Source organism: Lathyrus oleraceus, chromosome 5 (assembly GCF_024323335.1).
Source record: "Lathyrus oleraceus cultivar Zhongwan6 chromosome 5, CAAS_Psat_ZW6_1.0, whole genome shotgun sequence".
NCBI classification, from domain to species: domain Eukaryota; kingdom Viridiplantae; phylum Streptophyta; class Magnoliopsida; order Fabales; family Fabaceae; genus Lathyrus; species Lathyrus oleraceus.
In genome coordinates this window covers 564003306-564015408 of record NC_066583.1, presented here as the reverse complement: position 1 = coordinate 564015408, position 12103 = coordinate 564003306, and positions in this window count along the sequence as shown.

The window sequence follows — 12103 nt, the reverse complement described above, 5'->3', positions numbered from 1 at the left end:
GATTTGATAAAACTACTTGGTTTTTGTTCGCTTTCTAACCTTTCCTTTGGATAAATAAAAGTGCGGTGGCGAATCGAATTGTATGCTTACTTTTGATTTAATCAATAAATCTAAAGGTAACGAATACCCCGCTACAATACTTCCAAAAGCTTTTCTGGCAATCCTCGGTCCAATCACAAGTCTGGTCTTTTCATAGAAGCTTGAATATAGGCGCACATGTGTCAGTCATGTGTGAAATGAATCTTGAGATATAATTCAAGCGGCTAAGAAAGCCTCTGACTTGCTTCTCAGTTTCGGAGGCAGACATCTCTTGTATTGCTTTGACATTGGCAGGATCAACTTCAACACCCTTCTCGTTGACAATAAAGCCCAACAACTTACCAGAACGAACACCAAATGTACACTTATTGGGATTCAAGCGGAGTTTGTACTTCCTCAAACGCTGGAATAATTTCAACGAATGCTCAACATGTTCTTCTTCATCACTGGATTTAGCGATCATATCTTCAACATAGACTTCGATCTCTTTATGCATCATATCATGAAAAAGAATGGTAATTACTCTCTAGTAAGTTTCCCCATCATTCTTTAGACCGAAAGGCATCACTCTATAACAGAATGTTCCCTAGGGTGTAATGAATATGGTCTTCTCCATATCCTCGAGTGCCATTTTAATCTGATTATAACCGGAAAGTTCGTCCATAAATGAAAAGACTTTGAATTTAGTTGTATTGTCTACCAACATATCAATGTGTGGCAGAGGAAAATCATCTTTCGGACTAGCTTTGTTCAAATCTCTATAATCAACGCACATGCGAACTTTTCCATCTTTCTTCAGAACAAGCATAATATTGGCCACCCATTATGGATACTCAGCAGTAACAATGAAACCAACATCAATCCGCTTATGCACTTCTTCTTTGATCTTTACTACCATATCAGGATGAGTCCTCCTCAACTTCTACTTGACTGGCGGGCATTCTAGCTTCAAAGGCAATCTATGCTCCACATTCTCAGAATCCAAACCAGGCATGTCTTGATAGGACCAAGTAAACACATCCAAATACTCTCGAAGAAGATCAATCAACCCCTTCTTGACCTCTGGACACAGTTGAGACCCAATCTTGACTTTCTTCACATCATCTTCAGAACCCAAATTGACTAACCCAATCTGCTCTTAGAATGGATGAATGGCCTTTTCCTCATGCTCAAGAAGACGAGACAATTCATCAGACACTTCTTCATCACTTTCTTCCTCAGCTTCAAACACAGGGAATTCAAAGTTTGAAGAAGGAGTATGATCATTGTATTCAATGGGTTTAGAAACCAACCTGCATAATGATTTGATATTTTTATTTTAGAGAAGTGAATTGTGACCAAATATTATGCAGATGGACAATTATTATTTATTTATTTATATTTTTTTGTGATTACCATTTTCAGAAAAGCAAAAAAGTAAAAATAAAAACACCATATATGTGGATGAATAGAATTGCATTTTATTGATGATCAAATTGAAAGATTCCTAACAATGTTCACTTTTCCCTTAGGCATAGGAGAAGGATTTTCAAAAATAATAAAACAATTACTTAGAGTGATGAACAATAACAAGACCATCAACAGCGATCCAATTGTTGCAAGCTTTTCCATGCGTCACAAAATTGGTGCAAACTTCATCTTCATCACCCTCGATTATAGTAGTTGAGTGTTGTTCATTACCATGGATGAACCCTCCACTATGGAAACTAGGTTGCACACCTTCAACTTTAACCGCAGACGACCCTTGTTGGAAACCCAAACCGGACTGGTTCTTGTTCTCAGCAACCTCTACCATCCGACCCCACTGATCAGAACTACCACCTTCAACAATCTTCTAAGCGTCTTTAAAAGAGGACATAGGTTCCCCAACTTTCTTCTCTTCAACAATAGATAGAGCTTGGAATGAAGTTCCAATCTCATCCTTAGCTTCCACATACGAGAAAGACGATAGATGACTCACTAACAGCGCTTTCTCCCCGCCCATAATGACGAGCTTACCATTCTTCACGAATTTCAATTTCTGATGTAGAGTAGATGTCACAGCTCCTACCTCATGTATCCATGGCCTTCCTAACAAGCATCTATAGGCCGATGGATATCCATTACCTGGAAAGTAATTTGGAAATCACTCGGACCTATCTTCACTAGAAGAACCACTTCACCAATAACAGTTTTGCGAGAACTATCAAAAGCTTTGACGATCACGCCACTGTATCTCATCGCAGCTCCTTGGTAGGATAATCTTGACAAAGTTGACTTGGGGAGTACATTCAACAAAGAATTGGTATCTACCAACACATTAGACAATGCATCTTCCTTGCATTTCAACGATATATGTAGTGCCAAATTGTGGTTCCTACCCTCCTCGGGGAGTTCTTCATCACAAAGCTCAGATTATTGCAGGAAGTAATGTTATCTACAATGTGGTCAAATTGATCTACCGTCACATCATGTTCCACATAAGCTTGTTCCAACACCCTTTGTAATGCTTCTCTATGCGCTTTAGAATTCATAAGCAGATACAACACTAAAATCTTGGAAGGAGTCTGGAGCAGCTGCTCCACCATATTGAATTCACTCTTCTTTATCAAATGAAGCCCCTCATCATCATCGTTAGGCTTTAGCTTGCTGGATTCACCAGACTGACACGCAGGAGCACTAACTGGACTTGTTGCAGGCACTTCAACCTTCTTACCAACATCCTTTACATCTTTTGGGAAAACAAGACCAAACACACGACCGCTACGGGTCACCTTCACTATGTCAGCAATATTCATAACAGAATTAGTCGTAGGTAATGGGACCTCTTGACCATTCTCCACCATTGTAACGTTATCCTAATAATGAACATCTCTATCGGATCCATACAGGATTGGGCCCGCTAACCGTATCACTAACGACGATACCGATCTATTAATGATGTTACTGCTGCTATCAAACTGAATTACTACCCGCCCTGGGGTCTTAAACATTGGTACTATAACATTGACATCATCCATGTCCCTTGATTCTTGGATCTGGATTACGTTCTCATCCATCAACTTCTGGATATCTCTCTTGACAACCGAACACCCACAGGGGTTTACATTGCAAATCACACAACTGGCATGTTCATGCTCACAATCACTAATAGTGCACAGGGTTTTATGCATCTCTACCAAGGACCGACGAATACGTCGCACATCGAACACTTGGAAACTTCCTAGACATCCATCTACCATATTAACAGAGGAATTACCTAAGCTGGCAATGGGTTAGCTTTAAAATTCGGCACACGATCCTCAAAGGACATCATCCTACTCTTTACTAGCTTCTGGACCTCGTATTTCAACGGGTAGCAATTCTTGATATCATGGCCAGGAGCCCCTTGATGAAAGGCACATCGGAGTTCTGGCTACCACCATGGAAGTGGTTCTGGAATTTGTGGAGGATTTCTTGGTTGGAGTAGGTTCTGGAGAACCAAAGACGGATATAACTCAGCATATGACATAGGAATAGGGTCAAAAGAGACCTTTTTCCTCTCAAAGTTTTGTTGTTATTGTTGATTATTGGTGGTGTTGTAGTTGTTGATTCTTTGTTGCGGTTGTTGTTGACGTTGTTGTTGAACTGGCATTGATTGATTGTTTGAATTGTTTGACAACACTGGAATAACTTATGAAACTTGATGTTGATGCTGATGCGGTTGCGGACTTTTTCTAACATGAGACCTCCTCTGCCTCCCTACTGACACTGTATTGGTTTCACCTTCCTTCTTCCTAGCGAAACGGTTATCATATTTCTTTCTTGATGATACCTCTTCCTTAGACAAACGTCCCTCACGGACACCCTCTTCTAATCTCATCTCCATATTTACCATTTCGGTAAAGCCACTAGGGGTACTAGCAATCATTCGTTCGTAATAAAATAAACTTAGATTCTTGAGGAAAATCTTGGTCGTCTCTTTTTCTTCCAACGGAGGGTTGATTTGAGCAGCAAGCTCTCTCCACCTCTGGGCGTACTCTTTGAATGTCTCTTTATCCTTCTGAGACATCGACCTCAACTGGTCCCTATCTGGTGCCATATCAACGTTGTATTTGTACTGTTTCACAAAGGCCTCACCCAAATCATTAAATGTGTAAACACTTGCATTATCCATCCCCATGTACCACCTCAGAGCGGCACCAGTCAGACTGTCCTGAAAGTAGTGATTCAATAACTTATCATTATCAGTTTGCGTCAACATTTTCCTGGCATACATGACAAGATGGCTAAGCGGGAAAGTGTTTCCCTTATACTTTTCAAAGTCGGGGACTTTGAACTTCATCGGGATCTTGACGTTTGGCACTAAGCAAAGTTCTGCAGCACTCTTACCGAACAAATCTTTTCCCCTCAAGGTCTTTAACTCCTTTTACAGCTCAAGGAATTGGTCTTTCATCTTGTCCATCTTCTCATAAACATCCGGACCCTCAGACGGCTCAGAATGGTAGATGGTGTCCTCAACACGAGGTAGGGTGTGAATAACTCGGGGAGGCACAAACATGACCGGTCTAGATGTCGGCATGGAAGCAAAGGTAGGCGCAAAACCTTCGGGCACAAAGTTCGGTGGCATTCCTTACGGGAATCCGGCAGGCATAGTTGGAGCGAATTGAGTGGCAGACACAATTGAGGTAGCAACCTCTGAGATGACAGTCCTCTGAGGAGGAGGAGTTGCAGGCGTTGGAGAAGACGGACTCTGAGCATCTAGAACAGACTCCATCATGGCAGTCAAGCAGACATTCTTGTCCTTCAACTCTCGGTTCTCTTGTTCCAAATGTTCCATGATTCTCGGATGATTGGCGTGAGTATTATATCGATGAGTCGGCTTGGTTGAAGCAAAGAAGAATAACCAATAAGACATTTGGCAGAAGAAAAACCTGTTATGCAAAAAATGCATGAAATGCAATGTTTTGATTGTTTTTATTTTCAAGGAACATGCTATTTTATTTGAAAATATATAATAACAAATGTAACAATTTGATTGACCATAAAAATTTATTTTATTTGTATAATTTGGAAGGTTTACACTGAGTAGAATTTTAGAAACCAAAATACAAATACAAGAGAAAAGTGTTGGTTCTATGTGTTGGCATCAATTTTGGTAAAACTTAGTGTTATCACAAGATGTCACGCGTGTTGTCTTGACATGTGATATCAGCTTCTTGCAGGTTGTTTAAATATGGTTGTGGGGGATTTAGTCAAGATGTCAGACCCGATCTTAAGACATGTGCATACAGAACATTCAGTCTGAATGTTATGTGTTTTGTTGTTTCGTTTTTCATGCAAATCTTTGTGTGCTTATGTGGAGATTGCATGCGCTATTCAAGGAGTAATTCTATTTAAAACCAGAATGTTATTTTTTCCAAAAGGGAATGATTAGTTGCTGGTTCTTAGGAGATACGCTATTAAAATAGAATTAGGGTTTCATGCTGCCCCAGGCCCATTCAAAAAGCTTCTATTTAAAGGCCATGTAAAACCTATTTTAAACACACACGATACGAACGATGAAGTGAGAGAGTTTTAGGGTTTTAGTCTTGTGTGAAGTTGTGAATTGTGAGCCATTCATTCATCTTGTTGATGTATGAATTTGACTGAGTTTTGTGTTATAATTTGTCAACTCTAAGCTTTGAAGTACGAGTGTATTTTTTTACTTGGTTGAAGATTTTAAGCAAGATCAAGTATGTGTCCTTGAAGTGTGTCTTCTTTCTTTTTGTATTTATTCTTATATCACTGCTGTGATTGAGGAGGAGTGAGTAGGGTCTCATATCTAAGAGTTCTTAGATAGAAGTCACATGGATAGAGATTAGGTGAAAATACTGTAACTTGAAGTTGTTTACTGAGAGTCTTTGAACTAATTCTGTTTAGTGGATTTCCTTCCTGGCTTGGTAGCCCCCAGACGTAGATGAGTTTGCACCGAACTAGGTTAACAATTGCTTGTGTCGCTTGTTCAATTGTTTCTCTATTTTTATCATGTTTATATTTCACTTGTTGTTCAGATATTAGTGTCGTGACATTACCTTCGACATCTCATATCTGATACCAGAATTTCAATTGGTATCAGAGCAAGCATCCTGTTCTGGTTCTGGGTGAGATCCTGGGATGTTACTTTTTGGTACTATGGATAGAGACGGAGGATCTGTGCATAGACCACCAATTATGGATGGATCTAATTATGACTACTGGAAACCTTGGATGGTAGCCTTCCTGAAATCGTTGGATAATAAGGCTTGGAGTGATGTTCTAACAGGCTGGGAACACCCCTTCACTACAAAGGATGAAGAAGTTATAACTGATAAGAAGCCTAAGGAAGAATGGACCAAGGAGGAGGATAAACTAGCTCTTGGAAACTCTAAAGCATTGAATGTTATATTCAATGTGATTGATAAGAACATCTTCAAACTGGTGAACAATTGTGAGATGGCTAAAGATGCTTGGAATATTCTCAAAACCACTCATGAAGGTACCTCTAGAGTGAAGATGTCTAGATTGCAACTGCTTACTATAAAGTTTGAGAATTTGAGAATGAAAGAAGATGAAAGTATTCATGACTTCCATATAAATATCCTTGAAATTGCTAATGCCTCAGGAGCCCTAGGTAAGAAGATGTCAGATGAAAAGCTTGTGAGGAAAATTCTCAGATCACTTCCAAAGAGATATGCCATGAAAGTGACAGCCATAGAAGAATCTCAAGATATCTACAAGATGAGAGTGGATGAGCAAATTGGATCCCTCCAAACATTTGAGTTGGGAATGAGTGATGGATCTGAAAAGAAAGTCAAAAGCATAGCCTTTGTGTCAAACACTGAAGATAAAAAGGAAAAAAGTAGTCAGGATACTGATGAAGATATGGCAAATGATTTAGCGTTACTTGGAAGACAATTCAAAAAAATCTTGAAGAGGGTGGATGTGAGGTCAAAGTCTAATGTCAACAACAACTCATTTGACATCAGTATGGCCAATGATGCAGGAAGAAGAACAAAATCTGAAGAAAAATCCAGACAGGGCAAAGGAATTCAGTGCCACGAATGTGAAGGGTATGGTCACATTAGAGCTGAATGTGGGACCTATCGGAAGAAACAAAAGAAGAGTCTTGCTACTACTTGGTCTGATGATAATTGTAAAAGTGAGATAGAAGGAGAATCTGTCAATCTTGTGACTGCCTTGACTGGGAGATGGGATCCTGATGTAGACTCCAGTGATGATGAATTAACATTTGATGAATTAGCTACTTCTTACAGGAAGTTGTGCTTCAGAAGTGAAGAAGTGTGTCAACAAGTGGAGAATCAAAAGAAACTGGTAACTCAGCTAGAGGCTGAGAGGACATAACACTTAGAAACCATCTCTAAGTTGAAGATTGAAGTTGTGTTCCTGAATTCCAGACTGGATGAGATGACAAAGCATGTCAGAATGCTAAATAGTGGATCTGACACCTTAGACAAAATCCTCCAGGCTGGAAAAATGGCAAGAGACATGACTGTCCTTGGGTTCAATGAATCCTCTCCTGACTATAGTCTCACTGGTAGCAAACCAAAGATGTCACATCAGGTGTCTCAACATCACAAGGAAAGACAACATAAAGGAAAACACCAAAGATGGAGATGTCATTACTGTGGGAAATTTGGTCACATAAAACCTTTCTACTTTAGGCTGTATGGTTATCCTAGTCCTACTCATCAACCTAGACCCAAACAACACATCCCTGCTAACAGAAAATAGTGGGTTCCTAGGGATGGTGCTACTAACTCGATAGCTCACACTTCCTTCAGAGTCTCAGCCAAAGAAGATTGGTACTTTGACAGTGGATGCTCCAGACACATGACTGGAAACAAAAACCTACTGGTTGACCTTCAATCCCATGTCACCAGCTATGTAACTTTTGGTGATGGAGCAAAGGGTGAAATCAAGGGGATTGGAAAGTTGAACTGTCCTGGAGTTCCTAACCTTGATAATGTGCTGCTTGTTAAAGGATTGACTGCAAACCTGATCAGCATCAATCAACTATGTGATCAAGGTCTAAATGTGAAATTCACAAAAACTGAATGCTTGATTACTAATGCAAAAAATTGAGGTGATCATGAGAGGATTCAGATCTAAAGACAACTGCTATATGTGGATTCCTCAATAAATTAGTTATTCATCCATATGTGCTCTAACTAAAGAAGAAGAAGTGAAACTATGGCATCAAAAATTGGGTCATCTATATCTTAAAGGAATGAAGAGGATCATATTTGTTAAAGCTGTCAGAGGAATCCCAAAATTAAAGATTGAAGAAGGAAGAGTATGTGGTGAATGTCAGATAAGATGATACTCCATAATTTGTATCTATAGAAATGCTTTAGGGGTTGTTTTGATTTTAACACAAGTTTTCAGTACTTATTTTGATCGGTAACTACGAAAGTAGAGCCTAGGTATAGTTGGGAAAGATCGAAAGTCATCCAACTCTTAAAGATAAACTTGGTTAGTTTAACTGGTCAAAAGTAGCGAATGCACTCTGTCCTGTTAATTGGGAATTTTTAACACTATTAGAAAACAATTTTGAAACTATTTTCGGACGCGTTTGTAGGTTTAAAATCCGGATCCTTGAGTGAAAGCCATGGATCCCTTTTAAGTTAAACTTTTCAAATCAAAATCACTTTTTAAATAAGTCAAGAATTAAATTTCTTAAAAATAGGTTTACTACTTTAACGCAATAAGCACCCTTCATAAGTGACAATGAAGAAGATTAATTAGAGAGTAAACTTGGTTCTGAATACACAAAAGCGATAGTTCCTGTTAAATTGATTCTTCTCAAAGTAGAAAATATTGCCCCATAAGTAATTATATTTATAAACAATTGGAGTATTTCCTAACTAATGTGAATTACATTCGAGCCTGCATTTGTAATCTGAATTTATTTACCTCATTATTCCGTTTTCTGTGTATGTGAATCTACTTATTTGAATTGCCTTAGATAAACACTGTAATGATAGAAATCGATAGATTGACAATTTGGTCTCTGAGGTAACGATAATCTTTTGTATTACTTTGACGTTTTAAGACCCCAATTTTGACCCTAAGATCCCTCATGCTATTCTCATCATATGCATTAGCATTGGGATCACATATTGGTATCCTCCTTACCCCTCATTCATTGGGTTTTCATTAGGAGAGATCACCAAGCACTGTTTGATTGTATCATACTTTGTTTTTCATTATTTACTAACCAAAATACCAAAAACATGTAATTGTATAGTTTAACTCTTTTGTGGGTAGTGCACATGCTCACATATGCTCTATCAAGTTCATATATAGGGTTTGAGACCCTCATTGCAAGGATCTCAATCAAGAAGTGGTTTAATATGGCTCTAAGTATCACATATGGATCCCCATGATCTTCACATATCATTTTGATCAAGAAATCATCAAGAGTTTGGAGTTGGTCTGCCTTGGAAACCCTAATTCATCTAGGTATCTTGTGTAACTTATTCAACAAGTTTCTTCACCAATTGATCAAATATTTCAAGGGATGCTTCAAATTTCATCATATTATGCATATATGATCCTCCATGAGTCCCAAAAGTCAATATGATATCAAGCTAGCAAGTTGGTTCATGGTGGTTGACCAGAGGAATTAAATTGATCAAAACTGGGATTCCCTAGACCCTATCTCCTACACTTTTTGTCATACAAAACTGATTCCAAGAGAAAAGTTACTCTAAATGACATTCCAAACAACTTTCATGTTGAGTTCAAGAGCTAGTTTTGCTTGGGAAGTCATTTTTATGGTGAACGATTATAGGTCATTTTGTCTAAACCCTAATTTGGAGGTCAACTTCCCAAGACCATAACTTGCTCAATTTTTGTGAGATGAAAGCCACTCAAGTTGCACGATCAAATTCAAGATGTCTACTTCAACTTTTATGTTTTGAGGAAGTTCAAATTCAACTTTTAAATGCATGTGCTATGAGGAAACATTATAGGTCATTTTGGGCCAATACCATTGGAAAAGTGATTTTCCTCAACTTCTAAAATGCATAACTCCTTCATGCTAAATCCAAATGAGGTCAAATTTGTTACCAATTTGAATTAATTTGAGAGAGATACAACTTTGAGGAAGGGACGTTTCTCCTTTGAAGTCCATAGAAAAAGTTACTCAAGGTGGAATAAGTGAACATATGGCTTGGTTCTTAGAAAATGTTTTGATATGTTTGATTTTCCAAACTTCCACCTCAAAATTCATCATGATCCAAGCTTCAAATGAAAAAGTGTCCAACATGAAAGTTGTTCCTCTTAATCTAATATTTCCAAAATGTCCAAATTCATCCTATTTGGGAAAAGTATGAGTGACTTGCACATGGCTTAATGTTGAATGACCATTTGGCATATTTGAACTTCCACTTTCCACACACTAATGCATGGCTTGTTAACATGACTTCATCATTGCTTGCACATGATTTTGGACCTGAATGCATCATTACATGGGCCTATCACACGCCCATGCATACATGCAAGGCAATTTGCTAATTTTGAAAGTTCGAAAGAAGTGTGCAAATATCAAAGGCTTTGGCTATAAATAGAAGTGTCTATGCTCAGAATTGAGGACCCTTGTGCACCAGTTTTGGAGCTACAACCCTAAACCTCCATAATCAAAGGATAACCTTGAGGAATTTCATTGAAAAATCGAGTTAGAATCTCCCACTATTTTAAGATTCAAAACTCTAAGAGTCCTGCTTCTTTCTTGATCCATTTCCACTCCATCAAGCATCCAGAGTAAGGCCAAGTACAATTGAGAGCAAGATCGTGTCCATCTGAACCTGCATTGAAGGTGAATTTCTGAATTTTTTATCTCTTCAATTCTCACTCAATTCTCCATTATTCTTGATAATTTTTGGTTGTCTGAAGTCCTACCAATGTAGGCAAGAAGATTGAGTTGCTTTTAGGTCAAATCAAAGCAACTCAGATCATGATCCTCAAAATTCAACTCCTTATATCTTTCAATATAATTTGATTTAGGTGAAATTGAGGCCAGATTCAAGCCCCTGAGCATTTTTACTTTAAAATCATGTCTTCCTTTTTTATTTTGGTGATGGTTGAGGGTGGATCATTCCGATGAGGTGCAACGGAGAAGAAGACCGGAGCTCTGGCTCCGGCGATGTATTGGCTTGTCCCAAGACCACAGGGTCCTTCTATTTTGTTTTAATCTTGATCGTCCAAATTGATTACCACACATGTGGCACATTGACTAAGGAACATCATGGAATGCACGCTCTGATCCACTTGATCTCCCACCTCAATTAATGAGGTAGATGAAGTGGTCCACGTATTTTTGCATTTTCTGATTTTTATTTTTATTGACTTATTTTCGTTAATTCATATTAATTTTAATATTGATCCAAAAAATATTGGACTTCCACTAAAAATTCTCAAATATTTTTCTCTTTCATTTTCTGAATTAAAATTATTTTTTGGATCAATATTAATATTTTTCAGGATTTAATTGTTTTTATGCATATTTTTAATTGTTTAAAAATACTTTTTAGTTTCCAAAAATTATGAAATTTGTTCTCCAAGGTCCTTTGACCTTGTTTGACCTATGATAAAGTCTCATGGCCATTTATTTGGTGTTTTGATGATGTTTTAAGATTTTGACCAACCATAATTTAATTTAATACATTTTTAATTGATTTTTAATTGTTTAATTGCAAATAAATTGTGTTGAGCTATTTTTATTGACTTGCTGAGTTTGACTTTTGTTGTTGGGCCTTGGTCAAGGTTGATTTGACTTTGTTAGATTAAAATAAATGGATTTAGGGGATTGATGAAATATACATTTCATCTTCCAAAATGAATGAATGATTTTAATTTGATAAAAGTCCTCCTTTGACCAATTTGTGTTGATTTCATTTCCCCTCCTTCTTCCTCTTCAATCCCTTTCTATCCCATTCATGTCATTGACCCATGATATCTCTATATCCTAAGGCTAGTTGATTTCAAAATCAACATACGTATGGATGAGATTAGGTCCACCCCTTTTCCATTTTCTTTTAAGTGTGGTATGTTTTAGGAGTAT